Source organism: Neolamprologus multifasciatus, chromosome 18 (assembly GCF_963576455.1).
Source record: "Neolamprologus multifasciatus chromosome 18, fNeoMul1.2, whole genome shotgun sequence".
In the NCBI taxonomy this organism is placed as follows: Eukaryota; Metazoa; Chordata; class Actinopteri; order Cichliformes; family Cichlidae; genus Neolamprologus; species Neolamprologus multifasciatus.
Genome location: NC_140456.1, coordinates 32604500 through 32630045, shown reverse-complemented (window position 1 = coordinate 32630045; position 25546 = coordinate 32604500). Strand labels below are relative to the sequence as shown.

General features: G+C 40.1%; 1 protein-coding gene and 1 long non-coding RNA gene across 11 annotated transcripts in view; both read right to left on the bottom strand.

Annotated features, from left to right (window-relative positions):
• astn1 (astrotactin 1) overlaps nucleotides 1-25546 on the bottom strand; it is a 587946-nt gene that overhangs the window by 534517 nt on the left and 27883 nt on the right. The gene's annotated exons all lie outside the window — the stretch shown is intronic.
• The window catches only part of LOC146498419 (uncharacterized), a 65443-nt gene that overhangs the window by 12500 nt on the left and 27397 nt on the right, over nucleotides 1-25546 (bottom strand). Inside the window, exon 2 of the long non-coding RNA XR_014870831.1 lies at nucleotides 1-25546. This exon is cut by the window's left edge and continues 11171 nt beyond it; it is cut by the window's right edge and continues 24144 nt beyond it. This is a non-coding gene — a long non-coding RNA (uncharacterized LOC146498419).

The following is a 25546-nucleotide window of genomic DNA, read 5'->3' as shown; positions in this document are numbered from 1 at the left end:
TTTGCCCTGTTTATTAAGAGACTATCATGTACAGATGAACTCAGGAACATTCAGCTGGAGGTGCTGCTTACTCTCCTCTTACACCATTTTTCAGTTGAAAAGACTTCTGACTTAGAAATAAGGCCAAAGTCAAAACTGGTCTGGCCTTCCAGAGTTGAAGAGCCCTACAAGCTGCTAAAGACTTCCAAGTTTGGTCCTGTTTGCTTTAGACTAAGATTTGTTGAGGTATTTTTGAAGTATCAGCATGCACCTTAAGTTCAAGTTTTGGTCAGGTTTTTATGTTGTTCTCTAACAAATATCTCTCTTTCTTTCTCTAATCTAGTCTTGTGGGTCCTGTATTGCAAACTACTATTACTAATAGGAAGTATAAATACTTATAATTATGAAAAAAAGCATGTTTTATAATACACTTATAATGCACTTACCTTACTAAGCTGTGAAATATATTACTCATTACATTGACATATCATCTTCAGATTACAAATGACTTCTCATTGTTTGTGTGCATTGCTTCATTTCTATTGCTAATGCTGTCAAACTATCTGCTTACACTGCAGCTCTCACCCACTGGAGAACGGGCGAGGCACTTTGGAGGTGTCCAGGTGGCAGCACATCCAGTCAGTCCTTAGAGTTGCAAAGTGGGGTCTTTGAGCAAAAATCCAGTGGATCCTTAGATAGATTTTTTAAAAAAGCAACACACTGGTCTCTTTGTCATATTCCTGAATCACTCCTTCATAGTTTTTGCAGTCTGGTGGGGTACAGTGTCCAGTTGAAGAGGATGCTGTCTGAAGGGAGTGTAATTGATAAGTCTGGTTTGCAACACTGTTTTAGACACACTAGGGCTACGTTCACTCTGCAGGTCTTGATGCTCAATTCCGATTTTTTAATCAAATCCGATTTTTTTGTCTGCTCGTTCACACTACAAATAAAATGCGACAGCAAACGCGCTCTAGTGTGAACGCTCAAAGCGGCCGCATGCGCAAAAGAAGACGTCACACACAACACGCTCTGTTTAGACCCAGAGCAAACAGTATTGTTTGACTGATGGCCGTTAATATAAAGACTTCGGACTTCACGTTTCCCAATTTTTGCTTTAAGTTATTTTGTTATTTACATAATAATGTAAATAACCTAATAATGATCCTTATTGCTGTTTTAGAGGAGCGCTGCTTCAAAGGATAGTTGCAGATTTCTGTCAGAATCTGCAGATTATACAGTACAAAGAAAATGTTCACGTTTCTCCAACGTTGTCTTCCCAGCAGTTTCACCGGATGGACAGGAAGCGTTCACGATGTCTTCTCCGGCGCTGATAATTGCCGTCTGTCTTGTGTCAGTGACGTAAAAGACGGATTTAATGCGACATGACCGTTCAAACAGCAGTCGCTTTCTAAAACATCGGATATGTATCGGATTCAGTACCACATACGAAAGTGACCCAGATCGGATTTGAAAATATCGGATTTGTGCCGTTCACACTGTCACACCATGATCGGATATGGGTCGCATAGGGTCAAAAAAATCGGATTTGATGCGCTTTCGCCTGCAGTGTGAACGTAGCCTAGGCGTGGCTCCACAGTGTGGTGGTTTGCACATTAGTTTCGGAATTGAACGCTTGGTCTGATTCTATCCGGGGTCACCATGTGCCAAGAAACCAGCTTCAGCTGCTCTCTTGTGTGTTAAAAAGAACATTGCTGGCATTAAACTTGAGAAACCAAATACCCTAAAAAAAACCATTTAATTTGTTGCCTTTGCAGTATTTTCAGCTCAGTGATAGTTTAAAATGACTCGCACAACTTTTAATAGAAACAAGGATGCACTCCAAACAGTATTTTGACCTTACCCTGCTGTTTTATGAACTTCAGTAGAAGATTTTAATACCTCTTTAAACACTGTCAATAACACTAACAAAGTCCTTTTTATGCTGCTCTGGGTCCAATTTACACTCTGGTTTGAATTTTCCTCAATAATTCCCTGTCACTCTCACTGGTACCGTGTGCCGCTACACTGATTCCCACTCAAACTTTGAACTACTGGTTTATGGTTTATACAGCTGAATACACCGGCCTTGGACGTTTTACTGGACACAGCAAGTAAGCTGCTCCAGCCACAGTAACGTTCTAATAATTTCATTATTGCAAGCAAATAACAGCTGGTCAGTACAGGACCAGTTTGACAAATAGGTTGTTAAATAATCTGAAGACAGGCTGCTGGCATTTTATCCTCATTAGGAGAGAACAGCAGACGCATCAAACATTAGCTACTTTATTCTAAAGAGTATGTTTGCCTTATGTCATCACTTATTAAGCTGTGATTTCATTAAAAAGGATTCCAAATTTTCACACACACATTCACACACTGGTGATGGCAGCTACATTGTAGCCACAGCCACCCTGGGGCGCATTGACAGAGGCGAGACTGCCGGACACTGGTGCCACCGGGCCCTCTGACCACCACCAGCAGGCAACGGGTGAAGTGTCTCGCCCAAGGACACAACGACCGAGACTGTCCGAGCCGTGTCGCAAGTTTTGTGAGGTGCTTTTTTGATATTTAATGGATCGGATTACATTTTTTTTATGTCTTTTTTTTTCCTGAGCTGTGATACACTTTGGATTCTAGCCAATCATTAAGTTTCCGAGGATAGTAGGCGGGTCCAGGTACGTACGTTCTTTTAGAGCAGAGCTACAGATTAAAATGCCCAAAGCAAAGTGGTCAAAAGTCTGGCTGTACTTCACAGCAAAAGATGCAAACTCAGCAGCTGCAACAAGTGCTTTAAGCTGATACTGTGATACTGTCAAAGGAGGTAACACCTCAAATCTGATGAAACACCTGGAGACGTATAGCGGTTTTTTTAAAAAGCCTAGAAATGCGCCGTATTTGATAGCTTGCTGCGAGACCTCACACCGAGCACATCTACTGCGGGTGTGGTGCCTGTTATCGACCTGGAGTTAGCAACATCCCCCAAAAACCCGAAGAGGAGAGTCCTGGCCCCTAGCCCTGCCAGTGTAGCAGAAATGATGAGGATGATGATGCAGCAGCAGCCGTTCTTCTCTGCGTGAGTAGCTTAATGTTGTTCGTGTGTAATTTACGTTGAGTAGGCTAACCACGTTATTACATTAATGCATGTAAGGTGAACTAGCAAACACCATCATAGCTACATGCAGCTGTCTTCTTGTTTGATGGCAGATACTCCCTTCACCCTGGACAAAAAGGCTAAAATGACCAAAGAAAAAGTGGAAAACAGTTAAACATGAGAGGTTTTTGAACAAAGTTTGTGTTTTTTCCATTGTTTAAGCTGCTTCCAGCCAAGAGTGATACCATATATGCCCTATAGCTGCAGAAAAGGCTAACATTGTTATCTTTTTACAAAAAAACAGCTGAACATGAGAGGTTTTTGGACAAAGTGTGTGTTCTTCATTCTTTAAGCACCGGTTCGAGCACCGTTTAAGCACCGGCACCGTTTCAAAAGTACCGGTTTGGCACCGGTATCGGATAAAACCTAAATGATACCCATCCCTAGACAAGATGAGAGGAGTTAAGATATATTTGGTGCAGAGGGTGGTCAGGATTACCCATGACGTGCAGCCGTTTCTTCAGTGACCTCCACTCCACAACAGCTGTGTCCAGTTTGCAGTTAATCACAGGGTCTGTTGGTGTCACCAGCTCTGATGCTGCTCCCTCAGACAAAGCAAAGTACAGTACAGCGCACTTGCCTGAACAGACTGATAGAAAACATTTTGCTGCATACACACACTGCCTGCCCGGCCTCTTCTTATATCCAGCCTCTTTGTCTGTCTTTCAGTTTAGAGTGTTGCCAGTGTGGGTCTCCAGGTACTCCTCCACCACACCAACCTCATGTTAGGTGGCAAAGAACTGAGCCTGGAGAGCTAACAAAAGAATATTAGCATTAGCTAGTATTCGAAGGCCTGGCTGCCCTCCGCTTATAGCTAGTTCCTGCTATTTCACAGCAAGCAATATTGTGATACCTGGTTCAGCTGCATCTCCATTGTGTAGGACAGCTAATGCATAAGCTCATTTATGCATGGATGTGTGTTTCCTCAGATGTTATGTTAGGTTTACGCAAAAGCTGAACTTCAGTTAGATAAAGGCTACGTCCACACGTACCCGGGTATTTTTGAAAACGCAGATTTTTCTATGTGTTTGCACCTTTCGTCCACACGTAAACGGCATTTTCGGTCACTGAAAACAGAGATTTTTAAAAACTCCGGCCAGGGTGGATAGTTTTTAAAAACTCCGTTTTTGCATTTACGTGTGGACGAGAAAAACGGAGAAAACGCAGCGTCAAAGGTGTGCGCATTTTTTGACTATTTCCCACCGAGGCTTCTAGACTTCTGATTGGCCAACATTTCTGCACGGTTAGGAATATAGCGCCACCTGTTGCTTTGGCATGTTCCTAGCAGTGTTTTCCTTCATTTCTGCCTTTACGTGTGGACGGGATTATTTTTTAAAACGAAAACAGAAAATCTCCGTTTTCAAAAATACCCGTGTACGTGTGGACATAGCCTAAGTCTGTGAGCCTGTCTGCTGAGCACATAAATTCCAGCAAAACAGTGTTTAGTTGGGGTTTTTTTTCATCCCAATTCAACATGAACTACATTATAATAAGAATTTAAAGATTCAAATATGATTTAACTGGAATTCAAACTCACTAAACGTCAATGTGAAAATCTCACATTAGGCCTCAGCTTAAAAAAATATAAATTTTAATGATCAATTCAAATCTATGAGAGAAAAATCTGGCTTCTAATAGAACTGCTGTAAGTTAGGCTGAACCTATGACTGGCAAAGAGTACACGCAGCTAATCCTGGTTAAATGTTTGACATTCAGTCTCCTAATTAAGGTGTTTCACTCCTGACATGCGTGTTATAAACCATAAAAAATGGAACAATTCAGAATAACTCACTTTGTCGTACTAACAATGCCTGAGCCTCAACAGTGATTGCAGAGCCATACATTCACATGTGATGACTCACAATGAGTTTCTGGCAGAGCTGAGAGACAACAGTGGCACAGCGCCTTCAGCAATCAGCCTCATTTTCATTTGCTTTTGTGATTTTTCTTAACAAGCTACATGCACCGGCAGTATAGATTTTATACTAAGAAAAAACACGTGATCGTGCATTTTGTTTGCATCGTGGTGGCCCAGCTTTGCACTGCCCTGATAGCTCTTCTTTTGTATGAATGCTATCTTGAGGGCCAGAGCATGACTCGAATCCAAAACGCTGATTACCATGCTGCAAGCTTTTTCCTGCATGAGAAAGCTTGTTTTACAGTGACAAGCTAAACTCACGCCACATCCACACCAATTACGTCTGCTAGTCATCATATTGCACATATAAATTGCAATTTGTCCGAGTCCTGGCCGGTGTTCAGGTGTAGTCGTCACAGCCATTTTTAACCACATCACGTCAGTCTTTGCGTTATCGCCTGATTTTGATGTTTTATTTTCAAAAAGGTAAAAAAAGCAGTGGTGCTGTTATTGTGTTAAAGATAACCTTTAATATGAACGTCTTGTTGCCAGGCTTTATTAGAGGAAATGAGCTTGTAGTTCTTAGATCTGAAGATAACTATGTACAGTAGATGGATTTATATTTCCCTTATCTAAAGACTTCCTTCATTAAAAAAAAGTCTGTTCAGCACATCTTAGTGGGCTTTAATCAAATGTCATTTTCCGAGCGCTCGGCCTTGTTGTTGCCTGACTTTCTGTTTCGCAGCTGAGTTCTAATTTTACTTCAGTCCTGCAGGATTACCTTCATCTACTTAATGGCTTCCTGATTGCGTGTCGAGTTCTTCTGTTAGCTTTATTAAAATTTCATTTCTGCGGTAATTAAGCAAAGCGGCACTTCTTTTCTTAAGGGGTGCTCGGGCTGTTGAATTGTAGGCACGTTAATTAAACGTGATGGTCTTGTAAATAAAGCATCCTGTGGTATAATTGCAATGTTGGCATAGTGTCCAGGAAAAAAAAGTTGGAAGTTTGTGGCGTATTAATGCAGCTAGCTTCACTCGGAGAAGTTCTTTCTTGTGTTTGCCTGGAGCAATATTCAATTCGACAATGTGTGGCGAGCTCAGCTTTCTGTGTACTTCTGGAGTGAAGGCGTATCCTCTCAGTGAGGACCTTCAGCCGACAGTCAGCTTACCTACAAAAACTTGAATTGTTCTTTCCCTCCCTAAAAACAAGCCTCCTGACAGCGAGGGAGAGTAAGCCATTGTTATGGTGCAGGCAGCTGGAGCAAAAAAGGCTGGTGCAGAATGCAAATGTGAGCGCTTCTCCACCAACAGAAAAGGTGGAGAGCAAAAAAAAATCCAAACAATTTCTCAGCTTTAGTTGTGAAGACAGGTCGTCTGTCTTCCTCCTCTGGGCCAAGACGATAACATCTGTTAGCACATATGGCACATCAGGAGAGAGCAGGTTTGTAAATCTAACAAAAACAGTGACAACAGGGATGGTGGATGGAGGACAGAAATCATATGCTGATTAGAAGCGGATCTATACATCATTTGTACTGTCACCGTGCATGCATATGCTCTGCGTATATGGATGCATCTTCGTAAGTGTAATCACAACCTGACTGCTGCCCTGCCCTGCTTTGAACATGTGTGTATAACACCTTCTTTAAAGGCAGGGTGTTAGATATCAGTCCTCTTGCATTAAAGATGCCTTTCTTTCTGTTTGATGAGACATTCATGCGAGAAATGGATGCACATGGATCTTTAAATCAAAGTGAGATTGGAATCAGAAGGTAGGTTCTCCAGTCCTAAAACCAATCTATATGGAAACACTAACACCTTTCCTGTCTGAAAGTGGATTCAATCAGGACCGCTTGTTCAAAAGCTTTTTATGAATTCTGTGGACAGGATGTGTTATGAGGTCCTGTTAGATAAATAGTAATGGCCTCCACCTGCCACCCTGCACTGGCATTCACACAGCCTAATGGCCATATGTTTTGAGACCAGCAGATGCTCATTTAACCTTCTACCGATGAGCCACAGATTCATGGAAAAGTCCAGCATAGCCAAATACCTCATGTTCAGGGACGGGCCTTCAACCCACCACGGTGTTTAGACTTATCTTAAAAGAGGGCAAAGTTAGCCCACAGGAAATATTTAGAAAAATGCATTAAACCTTCATTAATAGTAAGCCCCCTAAAACAACTGAACTACATCAACAAAAAGAAAATGACTGTCACTAAAGAAAGCCCAAGCTCTGTACACACACTTTGTCTTTTAAAGGATATTTTAGCTTGCTCCCATTGTGCCAAACAAATTTCTAAACCTCAGGATGCATGTGTGCAGCTCCTGCTGTCGACTGCATTGTAATTTTACCTCAATTATAGCTTTACACTGTCCCAAATACTTGTGCACTGAAGTCCATAATCTGTCACTTTAAATAAAAGGGTTGTTGATTGCCCTTTTTTTGTACTGTAAGAGAATTCACAGTGTAAATGTGCAGCCCCGGATGCTACATCGCTGGAGATCCTATGGTCAGGATCACTGCTGGCTTTTTGCATCAACAGAAACTACCCCAACAGTCATTTTCCACTGCAAGAGCCTAGAATGTTGTGCGACTACAAATATCAGAGGTCTTCACTAGATATTAGATCATTTTGCATCCCCAGATCGCTGTCAACATGCATTCCTATTTATCATTAAACCCCAAGGTTCTGTGCAGCCTCAGAGACCACTGTGAATCCTTAGATTCCTTATCAGTCTGTATCTGTAGTCAGCACTGTGCAGTCTTATTCTATAAGTTTTTCTATTGCTGCACTCAACCCCCCCCCCAGAACATTTCTCTGTGTTAGCCCTGCAACAGATTGGTGACTGTCCGTGGTGTACGACACCCTCTTGCCCTATGGCAGCAGGGATAGGCTCCAGGCCCGCCCCCGCAACCCTTAACTGGATAAGCAGAAGAGTGGTAATGTAATGGATGGATGGACTGTATCCACTGCTTGAGACCAGGGGTGTCAAACATACGGCCTGTGGGCCAGAATCAGCACACCAAAACTCCAACCCTGCCCACTGGACAATGGAAAGTGTGAAGACGGGCATTTCCTACTGATAAAAACCTCATATATACTACACCAGAGAGAGTTCAGTAGGTAGAGTGATACCCCGTGATCGGATGGTTGGGGGTTCAAGTCCACCGAACGGCTCCCCTGAGGTACCCCTGAGCGAGGTACTGTCTCTACATACTGCTCCCCTGACGCTGGATTGGTGGCTGCACACTGCTTCAATGAGTAAATGGGTATACCATAAGTTTCTTGGTGTGATTATAGATGATAAATTAAACTGGAAGTCTCATATAAATCATATACATAACAAAATTTCAAGAAGTGTTTCAATCTTGAGTAAAGTAAAACACATTCTGGACCACAAATCACTCCACATTCTCTATTGTTCCCTGATTGCACCGTATTTGAATTACTGCGCAGAGGTGTGGGGCAATACTTACAAATGTTCACTATCATCAATCTTTATATTACAAAAAAGGGCCATAAGGATAATCCATAAAACTGGTTACAGAGATCACACAAATCCACTATTCTTAAAATCAAAAATACTGAAAGTCACAGATCTGGTTCATTTTCTCACTGCACACATTATTTATAAAGCAATAAATAACCTGCTTCCTGACAATATTCTAAAAATGTTTTCTAAAAGGGAACGGGGATACAATTTGAGGGGGGAATTAAATTTAAAACATCCTCGTATCCGTACAACATTAAAACGTTTTTGCATCTCTGTGTGTGGAGTGAAGCTGTGGAACAGACTGAGTAAAGATATGAAGCCGAGCATGGCACAGTTTAAAAAGCGGTTTAAGGAGATGGTTTTTACAGGGTACAGGGACGAGGTAGAGATTTGATAGGGTGTTCTTGTCCAATATTTTCATGTGTGTGCGGGTGCACGGGTATGTTGGTGTGGGTATATATATATTTGTAGGTTGTGTATCCTTTGAGGTGTTAATGGGGTTATTGAAAATGTGTATATGTGCGTATGTGTATATATGTATGTATGGATATATATATAAAAAAATGAATAAAAAAAAATACACATGACATATAATGTAATTGCAAGGAGGTATTTCTGTAGTCTATTGATTACTAGATAGTGTGAAAGGGGTGGGATTAAATAAGCGTCTTCCTGCTCCTTTTTGAACATGAAAGTTATTTGTAGTTGTGGTTGCTCGTTTTCTTTTTGTTTTGCTTTGTTCATTTGTCTCTTTCATTCTATGTTGTTGTACTTTTTCAACATGTTCAAAATAAAGATTCAATCAATGGGTTAAATGCAGAGGACTAATTTCCTACGGGATTAATAAAGTATACATTATTATTATCTAAGTAATAGATGAACACTTAAATTACAGAAAACTTTTCTAATTTTTTACTGTATACAATCAAAATTTTGATTTTTAAAAATTGGTCCCCACACTGGACAAAACCCCCCAAAACAAAACAAAGTAAGAAAAAAAGAAATCACAAACTTTGGGCAATGAGCTACTTTTTCAGTAATTTTACACATTTATTACGAACAATTTAGTCCCAAAGAGTCGCACTGACAGATTTCTTTCATTTACTATAGAAGTATTTGATGAGACATGATGTTGAAATAGTACTTTGATCTTCTTTTATGAAGATACATGGAGGATTCAATGTGCAGTTAAATTTCTTTTCACTGACACAGAGGGGAACTTCACTGGTCTGACCCACTTAAGGTCAAAGTGAGTTGTATGTGGCTCATGATGTAAATGAGTTTGACATCCCTGCTCTAGACCCCGTCTTTAGACCACTTTGTTCCATGGATCTCAGATGACTACATGTTTAACAGCCACTGTGGATTCTCATCCCACTTTAACAGCATCCTTTTAGCTTTCTAATGCTATGCTAGTAAAATAAAGAAAAATTGAAATGATGGTATACAGTTCTGCAGTTACCTGCAGTAATTTTTTTTAATGTTCACAGACAATAGAAATGAACCAGCAATGCAAATAGTGAGAGCTCATAAGTGCGACAAATATTTGGTAGGTTTGAAACACTGACAGAAATAAAGCTCTAGACTTTTTCTGGATTAAAGGACGTTTCATTTGTTTACCACGATTACGCCCACTATTGATAATCAATGTAAACACAAAGGAGTGTGCGTATGAGGATTATGAGCTTGCATGGCTGAGTAAAAAAGAGATAAGAAGCTATAAAAGCGTTAAGGGAATCTGGGTGTCTTGCAGTGTAAGCGTTTCATTTTGGGGCCAATCAAAACACTTTGGTTTGTACATGCTGCATTTGAGAGTTTTCAAACTCCCGTAATCTCCATGTTACCTTGTTCATTTATATATTTATTTATTTATTTTACACACTGAGACTTGCAATGCAAATCTCAGGTGTTTTGTTTTTCTGGAGTATGGAAATAAATACAGTATCTTTTATTAAAAAGGCTGCAGTGTTTTATCAGTTTGCATAAACTGTCACAGATTGTGTAGTCCAGGGGTCAGCAACCTTTAACACCCAAAGAGCCACTTGGACCCGGTTTCCACGCAAAAGAAAACACTGAGAACCGCAAATACTTTTTGAAATCTAAAATGAAGATAACACTGTATATATTGTTTTTTACTTTTATGCTTTGTGTGAACAACTAAAGTAAGTAAAGTTTATTTATTAAGCGCTTTTCACAGACAGGCAGTCACAAAGCGCTGTACACAAATATTAAAATAAACAATACAATCAATAGACATACACAATGTAAAAGATCAAATGTAAATAATGTAAAGAATATAAAATACGTAGATCAACAAAAGGCTTGTTTGAACAGAAAAGTTTGTAACTGCTTTTTAAATGAATCCACAGAGCAACTAAAGTGTGTTGCTTATGAAATCCATGAAGTGCTACAGAGAAAATTACATTTTATTTATGTAATTAACACATTTTGAACTCTTAAAGAAATATAACAAAAGGAAAGACACCCAGCTGAACTAAAATGATCCAGCAAACAAAAACTGTTATATCGCCTTTGGGCTTTTGGAGCCTTGACCTGACTTTTAAAAAGTAATTGGAAAAAAGCACTATGCTGCTAAAAAAAAAATTAAAAATAGATATTTGTTAAATTCTGCCTAAATATGTATTTTACCTGGTTAATGTGTGTGGCGGGGCGTGGTCTGCAGCGCCGCTGCAGGGGAGGCGGACGCACCTGAGCGGCACCGCAATCACGCCTCGCCGCCTTAAAGTCTGTGCAAACATCTCTGCTGTTGTGTTGGTCTGTGTCGGGCTGTGAGCTGAAAAGCTACAGCCGGCTATATGCGTACAGCAACCGTGTGTGAAAAGTGGTCAGTAAAGAGATGCTGAAAAGCGTGTTCATGGAAACATCGTCGGGTCTGCCGTGATATGTTTACAATAAGACGTATGGTCCCGAACCTCTGCGCACAGCGTCTGCAGATCGGGGCTTTCATCTTTACGCAGGACTGTAAGCTGTCGTCTGTGAGGCGTGAGCGGTGTTTGTTTTTAACATAGTTCATAGTGGAGAACAGCTGCTGACATAATGTGGATCTGAAGATTCATAATTGGCCTACCTGGGGTTGAAAGTCTTGATAAATGCACGGCGTTTCTGCGGGTACACCGGCTTCCGCGAGTGTGACGCTTATTTTGAACGATGAAAAAATAATAAGATATAATTTTATTTTTATATTTCAATATTACAATAATCTTCCAATTTAGAACTACAAGTTAAAAAAGAACTAAACACAAATAAATTACACTTCAGCTAATTACTTCTAATTTATTTTCCCAAACCACCCAGAGCCGCAGTATAAGGACAAAAGAGCCACATGCGGCTCCAGAGCCGCAGGTTGCCGACCCCTGGTGTAGGCTCATGATAAAACATTGAAACAGCATGATGGATGTCACTGATGTCAAGACACGAAAAAGTCTGAACGAGGGAAAGAGGGAGGGCGACAAATGGTGACTACTAGAGCCACAATCCATGATCTGCAAACACATCAGTGAGATGACCCTCAGAGATGAACTGCTCCAAGAATCCCTCAGGCAGCTGAAGACAGATGTTCATGATCACCTACAATCAAGCCCCTGCATGGGATGTACAATCGACAGACAGAGGGACTGGCTGACATTAAGTAATCCTAACAAAAGGAGCGCACAGCATAAGAACAGGCCCCACACACCGAGGGTCCTGAGCTCCTGTGGGACAGACAAGCAGCTGCAAGCCAACCAACCACACACAGTACTGGCTTACAAGAAGCAGAGGATCACAGTTGTGACAGATGTAGAATGATGTGAACAATATCAGGAAGAAGGAGCATGAGAACAGAGTGAAGTACCTGGGGCTGAAGGAACAGCCAGCGAGGCGTACTCACGCATGCCCCGGTCAAAGTTCAAACCAGTTGAACTGTGACGTACCGATAGAAACAAAAATAGAAACAAAGCCCACAGCTGCGCTAAGTTCAACCACATGATGAAGGAAAACATTCTGTACTTTGTAATTTGGTGAACTTTTTGACGCAGGTTTACATGCATATAAAGGGACCTCTGGAGTCTTTTCAACGGCTCTGTGGAGCTCAGGAGGAAAGCAGTTTTATGGCAATGACACACTCTTTACTGGTCAGGACAGTTACACAGTTCTTCTTTAGCAACACATTTTTATTGAACATTTAAACATTATATAAGAGAAATTCTTATATAGGAAGAATGAATAATTAGTATGGAATCAAAGGAACAGTTCACCCTAATTACACCAACACTTTTACTTGATGGGAAGGTTTGTGTTTTCCTAAATGTTTATGTACAGAATATGTACAATGCCATGAAAAAGCATTTGTTCCCTTCCTGATTTCTTAGCTTTTTGTCACATGTGTATTTATCACATGTTTCAGATCATCATATAAATTTTAATAATAGACAAAGATAACCAGAGTAAATACAAAACGCGATTTTAAAATGATGATTTCAGTTTCTGTCCAAACCTACTCTCTGATACGTGTGAATGTTAGTTTGCATTCACAAAACATTCAGGTTTAGAAAAATGTTGACATGATGTCTAAAGGGCTGTGAGTGTTCATATAAGAACAAGTCCATTTACCATTTAAATATCTCTTTTTAAAATACAGGTTACGCGTGTTTGTTTTTTGGTTATTATCACAGACCAACACTAGTGTATTCCACAAAGACTTGCAGGTTAGGTTTTGTAAGTCTTCAAAACTGAGCAGGTGTCTATGTAACTAAATATATATCTACAAATATGATTGTTACATGTATATATCCTATACTTGATACATATCATACTAGGGATGCACCGATACCGATACTGGTATCGGGTATCGGGGCCGATACTGTAAAATGTGTGTGTACTCATACTCGGAAAAGGTAACCGATACCATGAACCGATACTAACTTATTTCATTAATCAGAGGGTGGCTTGTCATTTCTGTTGTAGTTTTTTAGATTGGCCACTAGGGGGACACCCCGCGCTAAACAGGCACAGGGTTAGGCGAGTGAGACTGGTGGCTCCAGATAAAAAAGAGAAACTGGAGGCTGCTGTAGCTAGGCTAAACAAAATGTCAGCAGTGTGGAACAGCCAACTTTAACTCAGGTTTTGGAAAAGCGATGAAAAATGTCAAGAGAAAATCCACGGGCAGTTAAAATAACAGAGGCTCTGACTCATTTTATCGCTCTGGATGACCAGCCAATGCCGGTCGTGGAAAACATAGGATTCTTCTCAGCATACTCGAGCTGCGATATGAAATTCCCAGCCGCCCACACATCAGGGAGATAATGGTGCCAAAACTTTCTAAAGAGGTAAAGACAAGCAGAGTGTGTGCGATGTCAGTCCTTGGTTTAACGGCACAGTGGACTGATGATCCACGGGCAGATGGGAAGTTTGTTCGTCAATGCCGAATACTTTCTGGGGTTTTTTTTGTGGTAATTTTTATTAAGATATTATTTATTATCGGCAGAGAATAAATTAAAACCTGTCTTCCAATTCATTGCATTTGTGTGTGTGTGTGTGGTAGAAGTATCGGTTTTTGTACTCTGTATCGGCAAGTACTCAGATCCAAGTATCGGTATCGTATCGGTTTGAAAAAATTGGTATCGTTGCATCCCTATATCATACAACAAGTATTTATAAACAACCAATTTTTGTTATCTGACTATAACTGGTGGTATAATCAAGCTATTCAGAATAACAAGATAAATTTAAATAAATTACGTTTTTGCTAGTATATTATCATAATTCAACTTTTTAAATAATCTGTGAAGCACAAATTAAAGATTAATAACTCATAAGAATTGAAAGTTGGGGAAGGCCTTATGCATTATGCAACATGATCTAATTTTTTATTCTTTTTCCTTCTTTCCTGTTGGTGATGAAATTCATAAATTGTATTTAAGAACTAGACTAAAAATTGCTGACATGTGGTTATGACTGGCCATTTAGTAGCATCTGTCACTCGCACAATGTTTGTTCATGAAAACAAGCGTCCTTAGTTCTTCTATAATCCCATATGCCCATATCTAAAGTCCATATGCTGAAAATGGCACATAGGGCGTGGGGACTACAGCTGGAAAATGTTAACATGTTGCCCAACTCTAGTTTATGAGTTTATTCATACACTCCTGTCTGTCTGCCTTTGCAGAGCCATATTGAAAAAGCTACAGGGAAATGATTAACATTATATTGTTTGCTGGTGCAAATTTCCTATCTCAAAGTGAAAGCTGTGTACCCATCGTAAGCCGGGGAACGCCTCGGGTGAACAAATCATAAGATAAAGAAACTTGGAGGGTGTGCAGAACCCAAAAGCATTTTTCACCAAGAAGGAAATTGAAATGTACACAAATCCACTGTAAGGCTCTGAAGTCTTCCATGCCTCTGACAGCTAAAGAAATATATTACACCTTTGAGTTTTTGCAAACCAAGTTCCTGCTATGCATGGCAAACAACTTCTTTTTCAGCTTTCTAAGCTCTGCGAGGCAGGGCCTTCTATTTCTGTGTGATTAAATGTGTGTAGTTTTCGGATACCATAATTCACGTTTTAATTTAAGGTCAGCACAATCCTGTGCTGCTAAATAGTGTGTGCGCTGCATTATACCATTGTAGTTGTCTTTGGATTGCTTCAGTCAAACGGTCTATAACTCTGAAACGCAACAGTGTACAGGCCTCGATGTAAACATTTCACCGTAAGACAGCTGTTTAATGCTGTAGTCTGGTGTTTCTGCTCACTGACGCACAGGCAATAAACAAGAAATGTTTTCAGCGTTTGGATATTGAGCATTACTTAATCTTTAAGCTAATTGCATTACCAAAGACCAAACACAGCCAAGCTTCATCGGCAGCAGCTCCCGGGCACATACTCGCTGACAATTACACCACTTACCAAATACATCAACTGGCTCATGTCTCACTTTTCCTGGTTGTCTTTCAGTCTCCTCCCAAAGCAAATCTTTCCTTTCACTAGCTCACCGTCGTACTAACCTACTAACATCTCTTTCAGTTTTTGTCCTGTCACCTTTTTTCTTTCCCTCATGTCCGCTGTCTTTCACCTTGGAGTGTTGTCTCCTGCTTCCTTCACCTGTCACCCTCAAGCAGTTTAATCTTCAGCCTAATGTTGTTTTTTTGCAAATAGTAAGCAACTTGAAAGCCATTCTTGACAAGATGGAACCCTCCCACATGGAGCTTGCTGAGCTCTGTTTGCATATGATTGCTTGCAATGGTTATATGCCTGATATAGTATGTGATAAATAAGCAAATATATATATACTTAAGTAAACAGCCACTCGGGCTGCCAGGTTCATTTAAGTGGAGATGAGTAACAGACAACTGTAATGCTAGCACTTGTGTTTTAAGGCAGAAGAGTTAGACAGCTGTGAGACAGGTTGGCTCAGGCACTGACGGACCAAAGGAGTAGAGATAATACTGCATCTCAGAGGTGGACATAAGTAAAAGGTGAAATCATCATTCCCAGTTAGATCTGCCTTGAAGGATGAAAATCCTAACAGGGGGATCCAAAGAAACAAATGACCAATTAGCTACATACAGTGGCTTGCAAAAGTATTCGGCCCCCTTGAACTTTTCCACATTTTGTCACATTACAGCCACAAACATGAATCAATTTTATTGGAATTCCACATGAAAGACCAACACAAAGTGGTGAACACGTGAGAAGTGAAAATCATACATGATTCCAAACATTTGTTACAAATAAATAACTGCAAAGTGGGGTGTGCGTAATTATTCAGCCCCCTGAGTCAATACTTTGTAGAACCACCTTTTGCTGCAGTTCCAGCTGCCAGTCTTTTAGCGTCTGTCTCTACCAGCTTTGCACATCTACAGACTGAAATCTTTGCCCATTCTTCTTTGCAAAACAGCTCCAGCTCAGTCAGATTAGATGGACAGCGTTTGTGAACAGCAGTTTTCAGATCTTGCCACAGATTCTTGATTGGATTTAGATCTCGACTTTGACTGGGCCGTTCTAACACATGGATATGTTTTGTTTTAAACCATTCCATCGTTGCCCTGGCTTTATGTTCAGGGTCGTTGTCCTGCTGGAAGGTGAATCTCCGTCCCAGTCTCAAGTCTTTTGCAGACTCCAAGAGGTTTTCTTCCAAGATTGCCCTGTATTTGGCTCCATCCATCTTCCCATCAACTCTGACCAGCTTCCCTGTCCCTGCTGAAGAGAAGCACCCCCAGAGCATGATGCTGCCACCACCATATTTGACAGTGGGGATGGTGTGTTCAGAGTCATGTGCAGCGTTTTGCATTTTGGCCAAAAAGTTCCATTTTGGTCTCATCTGACCAGAGCACCTTCTTCACATGTTTGCTGTGTCCCCCACATGGCTTGTGGCAAACCGCAAACGGGACTTCTTATGGTTTTCTGTTAACAATGGCTTTCTTCTTGCCACTCTTCCATAAAGGCCAACTTTGTGCAGTGCACGACTAATAGTTGTCCTATGGACAGATTCCCCCACCTGAGCTGTAGATCTCTGCAGCTCGTCCAGAGTCACCATGGGCCTCTTGGCTGCATTTCTGATCAGCGCTCTCCTTGTTCGGCCTGTGAGTTTAGGTGGACGGCCTTGTCTTGGTAGGTTTACAGTTGTGCCATACTCCTTCCATTTCTGAATGATGGCTTGAACAGTGCTCCGTGGGATGTTCAAGGCTTGGGAAATCTTTTTGTAGCCTAAGCCTGCTTTAAATTTCTCAATAACTTTATCCCTGACCTGTCTGCTGTGTTCTTTGGACTTCATGGTGTTGTTGCTCCCAATATTCTCTTAGACAACCTCTGAGGCCGTCACAGAGCAGCTGCATTTGTACTGACATTAGATTACACACAGGTTCTCTCTATTTAGTCATTAGCACTCATCAGGCAACGTCTATGGGCAACTGACTGCACTCAGACCAAAGGGGGCTGAATAATTACGCACACCCCACTTTGCAGTTATTTATTTGTAACAAATGTTTGGAATCATGTATGATTTTCACTTCTCACGTGTTCACCACTTTGTGTTGGTCTTTCACGTGGAATTCCAATAAAATGGATTTATGTTTGTGGCTGTAATGTGACAAAATGTGGGAAAGTTCAAGGGGGCCGAATACTTAATTTACTGACTTAATGTTTACATGACTAATGTAATGACACATGACAGTCAGCACCCCCCAGACAGCAGTGATCTTTCCAAAGGAAAATGGCTTTCTTTTAGTTTCTACAATTATATTTTAAATCATCTGCTTTCACTTATCAGTTGTTTCGACCGAGAGAAAGTACCACAAGCTACCAAAAATGTCTTCTGGCAAGATTACTGTGTAGGTTGTCAGTCATCCAGTTCATGGCCATCTAACATAATTTAATTCTTGTCAGTCTCCTGGCAAGAGTTACATTTTTATTGTCTATCCTGTAAGTCCTTTAGCCACACATGGTGGCTCAGCAACTTAACAAAGACACGTGTACGTTTTCCTTTATTTGGTCCCCTGTCAATCAAACTGAGAGCCCTAGTAAGCTTTGCTTTTTATCAGACCAAATATGACTGTAACTGTAAAACTAGATGCCTAAATGTAGGCAAAACGTTCAATTTCTTGTAAAATTGGAACTATGAGACCAAAACAATTAAAATTATTTGTAATTTGAGGGGAAATGAATCATGGCTTTCCGACTATTAGAACTATGAAGCAATCCTTTCAAGTATTTGCTTTTGTTTGTGAGCCTAAACCAAGACATGCAGTTCCAGTGTCTTCAGAATCGCTTTTTACAAACAAATTGCAGGAACTTTGATTTGCAGCAGCATTTTGTAATCTTATCGACGTGCTGCAGGGAAATAGCTTTTTTGTCATTTTTAATGCTTTGCTGAGAACTTGGTCCTTTATTACCGCTAAATGTGGTAATAATATCCATGTAGTTCCAGTGTTGAATACCTAAAAGTCAAAAAGGCATCCCTGACAAGTCTCAGTTTCAGCAATTTCTTCTTGTCATAAAATGAACATGCTAATGTTTTTGTTTTCCCTTGTTGATATTTCCAATATTATCAGCCCATATTAGCCATTTGCATACGTCTTGGTATCAGCATTTATAATGGCTAATAAATGAAAAATAAAAAGGAAGATTAGGAGAAACAACCTTCACGTTATGTTATCAGACCATGGGAAATACTGAAAGTCACATCATTTATACATGACAAGGACGGGTTATTTGCATTAGAGAAAAATTGCAGCCACACAAATCTATATGGACCAGTATCACTTGTACTGGTGTCCTCATAGGCGTTGAACATGAATTAATGTATTTGGGACAATTATTTAAAGTCATAAAAGTTGTAAATGTAGCCATAGTGAGGAAGCATTTATATTTAAACTATTTGTATAAAATATTAACACAAATTCATTGGAAAACGTTGTTAAAAACTAGCCTACAGCAGTACATAACCTGTTCTTCAAAAAGGTCTTGTTAAACTTTTGGCACTTTTCATTCCAGCTCCCCGTGTCATTGTCTGTTTTATAATAAATAGGCTATATTTTAACCACCAGCATGGTTTATAGGTGATAAGTCCCCCAAGGGAGCAATCTCTGACAAACTGAAAATTCATGACCATGTGAATATTTCACCAACTTAGTAGAGCTGGCATGCTTGCTACATTCACAGCTGTCTGGCACAGCCCTAGTTCTTACCTCTGGCCAGCCTTGACATTGTCTAAAAGAATAAATTTGCCATTAATCCATTTGGTTTAAACCTCCAGATGTCATATACACCTTTGACACTGTTGACCAGGTGACTTTATGAGACATCTCACTGGATATGTAGCTGTGCTCATTAAAATAATAATAATAATAAAATAAATGAGGAAGAAATATGAGACTATCCTGCAGATTTCTTTTGCTAGTGCCTCACTGTGGTGCAAATAGAAACAGAGAGAGATGCTTACTGAGAAAGGTAATAGAGCACTGTCTGTGTGATATCTGATCCAGTTTCAAAGTGGGCAAAAAGACAGGAGAAGAGATGGAGGTAGTGTTTTCTAGTACACCTCAATGATGTAATTGTAATAGGATGGAAACAGGGACAGCACCTTGGTGCAGCGGTTGCCTCACAACAAGAGGGTTCTGGTTTTGAATCCACCTGTCTGTGTGTCTGTGTGGAGCTTGCATGTCTTCCTATGTTTATGTGGTTTGTCTCCCAGTACCCCGGCTTCCTCCCACAGTCCAGAGACATTAGGGGTGGGGAAAAATCGATACTGTGTAGTATGGTGATATTTTGTTTGCTAATAATGTATCGATACAGGGACAGCAGAAATCGATATTTTGTTACAAAAAAGGTTTTTGTGCTCTGACTTCAGAGCATGTTGATCCTTTTTCTGAGCAAGAATCCTGACATTCCTTCACTGTCCAAATGTGTTTAACTTGTTTTTATGGCAGCAATAAACATGACAGTTTACTTATTTTAATTTAAGACATGTTTTATTTTAATTAAGTTTAAACTTTTTTATTTAATGTAAAATTATATTTTGTTTTAATTGACTTTCAAATTCTTCAGTTGCTGAAGGGGCTGCATAGTTTTCATAAACTGCATAGTTCAGAATAGCTATAATTGTACCAGATGGTTGATTCAGTTAAGTTGGACTAGACTGTAATACAAACCGTTCAGTTTGTCAACAATAAAACTGAAATGAGAGAAAGACTGAGTGTGAGACTTTGATATTAGATTAAATGAATATTGATAAAGTTTACCTTTATGTACAGAATCTGAATATCGCAAAATATTTTTAAAAATTGCAATAATATCGTATCGTGCGTTAAGTATTGTGATAATATCGTATCGTGGGATGTATGGTGATTCCCACCTCTAAGAGACATGCAGTGGGGTGAGGTCAACTGGCAACTCTAAAGTTCTAAAGTTTTACCCAGTTACATAAATTGTTAGTTTCTGCACTGCCAACATTCCAATCAAACTTTAAAAGACGGCTTTTTCGTGGCTTAAGTGGGAAAATTATTACTTAAACTGCAAAACAGTTGATAAAGACAAAGTTAAAAGACACCCCTGAGGGAAAAATGGTTTTCATACACAATTAACAGGAGCTTACATAACAAACATATTTGACTTGCAGCAGCATTTTGTAATCTTGATATCGAGGCGCTAAAGAGAAATAGCTTTTGTGTCAAAACATTTTTAATGCTTGGCTGAGAATTTGGTCATTTATTACCACTGAACGTGTATAATCCGCTATGATCGATGTCATTAAGTTAACAATTAGGTTGCGGTCCCAATCAATGCTGCATTAAAGGGATGATAATGTTGAGTACATTAATTCTCATGCCATTATGTAACATTCGTTTTTGGCAGGAGAACAATCCACTGAGCCTTTGCCACAAAGTTTTTTCAGGCACTGGAATGGGTCAAATACTTTATATTCGAGACAATTCTTTGCTTTAATTCGCAGAACACGCCCTGTTTCTCACAGTGCTACAGTACAGTGGAAAGTTTTAGTCTTTCCCTTGACCTAGGCACAAGTGAACATATTTCTACTTTCAGCTGCATGTGCTGAGAGCCAAGAGGAGAAAGCGTGCGTCCTATTTTGGGTTTGACTGATTGATCTTAAGCAATCATATTTCCCTTGGTTCAGGCTGAGAGGCTGACATAACAAGGTCAGGAAATGCCAAAGGGAGATTGAGATGTGCCAGTAGGTAGCTACAAACAGCAAGCAAGTAAGCTATGCACGAAAGAAAAACAGAACTACTAAAGATCAGCATGATTTTTAAACATTTTATATTCATAGAAGTGAAAAAAACAAATAGTTTGACTACTTTTTTTCTTAAAATGTAAGCATATTCCCACATGGTATTTTTGCCCACCTCTGGTGACCTAACTGGTAGTATAGACACGTAATATACGGTCATCAGAGTAAAATCTTTTCTTTCGAGGCAGCACCTTGAAACAGTGATCCATGCTTTTATTTCTTCCCGCCTGGACGACTGTAACTCACTTTACGTGGGGGTCAGTCAGTCATTGCTCTCACGTCTGCAGCTGGTTCAAAATGCGGCTGCACGACTCCTAACAGGAACTCGAAAAAGAGAGCATATAACCCCCGTGCTAGCCTCTCTGCACTGGCTGCCTGTGTCTTTTAGAGTTAATTTTAAACTTCTTATGTTTGTTTTTAAATGCCTCCACAGTCTTGCCCCGCCTTACCTCTCTGAGCTTCTTCATCCCCACATACCCTGTCGGTCTGTCAGGTCAGCTGACCAGCTGCTCCTGGAGGTACCGAGATCCAGGAGGAAGCTCAGAGGGGGCGGGGCCTTCTCTATTGTGGCTCCAAAATTATGGAATAATTTGCCCATGCACGTTAGAGAGGCCACTTTTAAATCACGTCTTAAAACCCACTTTTATTCCTTGGCTTTTAACCTCAGCGAGACTTAGTTTCTCTTTTAATTGAAGTAGTTATTTAATGATTTCACTCTTATTTTATTTGGTTTTTACTTATATCTTATGTAATTTTATTTTACAGTTCCAATGTACAGCACTTTGTGTCAGCTGTGGTTGTTTTAAAGTGCTTTATAAATAAAGTTGATGATGATGATGATGATTACATGTCACAAATTCAGAGGAAAAATATGCATTTCATATATGGTGACTACTGGAAGTACATGGTAAAATAAGGCCATTACTTTTACTAATAAAAGATCTTTTACTGAATAGTCTCATACACGTTTTTGAACTCACATGCAGCAGGACAGGGTTATTACACCTAGTTTCAATGTGACAACTCGTACAGCACAATTAGGCTGATACTGACACTGGATATTTGATTGATATCACAAGGATGCATACTATGTGTCTAATAAAAGAAACGATGACATGCTGCCTTTCTGAAATATTTTGCTGAGTGAGCTGATGATATGAGTCAGCTAGAAAATGGTTATCAAAGCATTTCTAACATCAAAGCTCAGTTTAGTGAAACAAAACGAACTGTAACACCAAAAACATCCCAAAAACACCAGTGAAATCCAAAGTGGCTTTGCACGCTTCAATCCAACCCGAAACGAACCATCCCTTAGAATAAATGACTGCTAGGATGTCGTCTTGCCTTTGAGCTGATGTCCTTCTTGTGTGTAACACCTTTCCCCGAGGTTGAGAAACTGACAGATCGAGGCCAGCCTGTGATGACAGTAGCAAATTAAGATGTATTGCTTTTGCCGGGTGATGAAATCAGGACATCAGAGCGGGAAACCAAGAAACTATAGTGCCGCTCTCAACGCAAGAACATCGACACATGCTTCCTTTAATAGAAGCTAATCTGAAAACCTGTGAGGAGCATTTCTTTTTTGCATGCGTAAATTTACAGGCACAGTGTGAACACGATAATGAGGTTCCTCAATCAATTTGCTTTCAGAACCATCGAAGGCAGCGTGCTCATGGAGGGCCATATATTACTACACCCTAATCTTTAAAATAGCATGAAAAATATTTCTAGCCAGTGTCTCATTGTTTGTCCAGCTCCAAACCCTCTCCCACTGGCCTCTGTGAGCCTGCATACAGATTACAGTTTCTTTCTCCCTTGATCTTTCCTGGCCTGACAGCCTAATAAAACACATGTGGGCAGTAGTACCATTTTTGAAAACTCTATCAGCCACCTGGCAAAAGCAGCTGTGAATCTGAGTTTGCCTTCTTCTGTTGCTGGTTTCTGATTTATTTGTTTACCTCTGTTTTCCTCTAAAAACTGTCTGTCTTACAAATGAATAATAATGGAATTTGTCTTTTCATTATTCATCACCACAGTAGTGCTGCGATCTAAAAGAATCTACTCGAACAGCGAGCTATCAAATATGTGTAGTATTCTTGTGACACCAGACACATTATAAATAATTCTACGGGTAAATTCTCGAACACAAAACGTGGTGATTTCCCTCTCATTCTCACCCGTGCTCCGCTCAGGCGTTCAAAAGTTGAACTGGGAAATGAATAAGCCAACTGTATCATTGCACACACGCAACTCCATTTGGTGGCGGTCCTGTCTGCTTGCTATTGTGTGCATATTTCTCTTAGCTTTCTGTGTTGATGATGTGATTCAGCGTGGCACTTAATTCAAATGCCCTGGTGAAATGACTCAGAGACAACGGCCGTGTCCATGCACAGTATAACAGATGAATATAGCTTCTGGGTCTGAGAAGTGAAACTAACATGGAGGCGCCTTAACCCTTTAAGACCTACCATAGAACCAAGTCCGCCAGAGCTTATATTATATTTTTACATGCTGTAGCACCATTTTTGGGAGCATTTCAAGTTGCTATACATCAATACAACCATTATAGCCCAAATTTTAATAATATGTCTGCATTAAGTGCATAGAAATTACATAAATGGCAAAAAAGTGCAATAAACTACAAAAAAATTGAAAATCGTTTTTGTTTTTTTAACATATATTTCTAGTTAGAGAAATTTAAGAGGCTTATCCCTCAAAACTGTAAATACAAAAAAGTTGCACAAAATAGTTTCCCACCACAGGAAATTTATTTTGAGTGTCTTCATAGTTTTATTTTTGAAATACACCAATTTTTATACACTGCAGGAAAAACGAAAATAAATATTATAATGCAAATTTGCAAAAAAGCAGCATATGCATCAAAATAAACTATTTCCAGCAGTGCAATATGAGTCCTAAGCATCCCAGAAACCACACAGAAAGTCATAAAGTCAAACATAACTTTTAAAAACACCAGTATAGGCTCATGAGGCCATATGGTAAAAAAAAAAAAAAACGACATTTCCGCAAAAATGACGTCACTTCCGGTTTCAGGCAGGTAATGGCGGACATGTGATAGAAGGAAACTGTGACCGAGGACAAGCTGATGGCATAAGATGTAAGTACAACTCCTCCGGTTTCATATGCAAAAAAAATTATTGCGCTAGCTTACGTGGTTGCAGAGCTACCGGGATTTAAAAATAGTTACGCAAAACAGAGCGTGCCGCTCCGACCGGCTTTAAAGGGTTAAACCTGCATTCCTGCATTCCTTGCATGTCTTTAAAACGTGATCATGACACTTCCACAGTTTCAATGAGTTCCTAATTGTTATTAGCATACTGTTAGTTTTCTATGGTGCCAAGCACTAGTGTGGATACTAAACGACATAGGACGGAGAATGCCGGAGCGAATGACCTAAAATTTGCGCTCCGCCTGTACATCATTTTTTTACGCCTGCTCTACATATACCAGACGCGCCTGCTCCCTGTCATTTCAAAACATGCATCTCTCATCCATAAAGAAGCTTTGGCACTATCCATTCTAGTGAAGAGCGTGTCATTTCCACAACACTGCTTTCCTCCCGAGGTCCCTTCTTTAGCCATTAGGCATGTCAGGTCCTGGTGCTGTCCAAATTTTGAATCTGGACTCTTCTTGTTGGATCTCTGCCTTTGTGATGTCGACTGCCTGTTGTTATGGGAGGTTGCTGTGGCTTTTGGCATAGGTGTTGTATGACACCTCTCTCTCCCGGAGGTTCTTCTTCTACTTTTGGTTGTTGCTTAGTCTCTACTCTGGGTGGGTCTGCCCTTGTGCTATTGTTCCCTTGCAGTTGGGGATACATGTGTGTGTGTTTGCTCACCTATGTGAACCACCAGTCCCCCACCATGTAAAAATAGAAGATCAAATAAAGGCCAACTCTAATACCTACATATATGTATTAACTTGAATCAGATGCAGATGCACTCTGTTCTCTTCTGCCTCCTCACCTGTGAGGCACGTTGTACCTGAATTGAACAATATTTGATGATTCGATGGATAAATCATCAGTGTTTTTTTTTTTATAGTTGCCATTATTCAGCTGGAGGCAGTGCGCAGAGTTCCAGGTTTCCCGTCAAATGGCTCTCCTTCGTTCTTTCCTCTCTTCTCCTGCTGTGGCGATAAAAACACCACTATTCTTCAGAACTCCTGTCTAAGCACCCGATCACGTTGCCATGGAAACCGTTCACTAGCAGCGATATGCCTTACAATCTCTCTCTTTCTGCTTCGCTCTCTCTTTATCCTCTGGCTGTCCTCCTGTCTAATTCCTTCTCCCGTGCTTTCC